Source organism: Nomascus leucogenys, chromosome 25, assembly GCF_006542625.1.
Source record: "Nomascus leucogenys isolate Asia chromosome 25, Asia_NLE_v1, whole genome shotgun sequence".
In the NCBI taxonomy this organism is placed as follows: Eukaryota; Metazoa; Chordata; class Mammalia; order Primates; family Hylobatidae; genus Nomascus; species Nomascus leucogenys.
In genome coordinates, this window is record NC_044405.1 from 6,436,164 (window position 1) to 6,437,435 (window position 1,272).

The 1,272-nt window shown below is 31.7% G+C and overlaps 1 non-coding gene across 1 annotated transcript; it reads right to left on the reverse strand.

The window, feature by feature from the left end:
* Nucleotides 1–233: 233 nt before the first annotated feature.
* On the reverse strand, nt 234–338 carry LOC115833185. The gene has a single exon (XR_004028631.1). It is a non-coding gene; the product is annotated as a U6 spliceosomal RNA (small nuclear RNA).
* Between the last annotated feature and the right edge of the window lie 934 nt (nt 339–1,272).

Here is a 1,272-nt window from a genome sequence, read left to right on the forward strand (position 1 = left end):
CTGGGTTCTACAGTGAAGGAAAGGTAAAAATACATCATTTTAAAAATAACATTTGACTACATACCAGGGAAAATTTTCTTAAAATTTAATTACTTCATTTTTATGAGTTCTCATTTACATAGAATTACATTATTTTTATCTCATCTATAGCTCACTTATATAAGCCAAATCAGACATCATCCCACCCAATCTTTTCTAAAAAATATACAAATACATAATTTTTATTAGAAAATAAAAATATGGAATGCTTCACAAATTTGCATGCCATTTTTTGCAGGTATATGCTAGCCTTCTCTGTATTATTCCAATTTTAGTAGATATGCTGTCTAATTGAACACAGAATTTCTTTTTATGATTATTACAAGGATAGTTGAGATTCAGGGGCTACATTGAGAGGACGGCCAGTTAATCACCTCTTTAAAACAAAACTAAATCTTTGCATTACCCCCCAAAAGCCATCTGGATGGGGAAAAAATGAATTATGTCATGAAGGTGACATTTTTTACCATTGGAGCTTTGCATGATAAAACAATATGGTGAAAGAGAATGTTAACTTTTATATGGATTTTATTTATGTAAATGGATTTAGCAACTTTATTTGAGGAAAGTGTTCCATTTACTAAACTAATATCAATAAGTTGATTACTTGAAAATTAAATATATTAATGAAACAAATATATTTTCTGATAATGTTTATTTAATGACAACAGACAATTTTACATGTCTTACAAATGCAAAAACAATGAACAAATACCTCCATTTCTTCTTGTGCTATCTTGTTCTTATTACAGTCTTTTCTTTAAAACAACTTTGTCCAGGCAAAAAAGTTAAACTAGATGAAAAATCCACAGTGTTACTTTTGGACTTAGTAAAGCCACTGTGCATTGTTTGCACCAAAACAGCAATTGTATATTGATAGCAGAAAACCTAGAATCTGCATTGTAAATGGAAACATAAGTAGAAAAACAATATCATACTAATATATGTGCCTTCATTCTATTGCAGAATTAAATAGAAAGCATGAACAAGATTCCATTGCATAACTAAATAGTACACATGAAGAAGATTCCACTGTATAACTACATAAGATGCATGAACAATGAATAGCAAAAAATGTTTGTAAACTTTATAAATAATTGATCAGATGTGAGGTGGATCTGGCTGCCACATGGGTCACCCCATTGATTGCCAGGTTGGCCTGGTTGATCCAGCTGGCTAGGCCAGTGTCCCCTGCCTCCTTCATGGCTCCACGTTGCATGCTCATGGAGGATG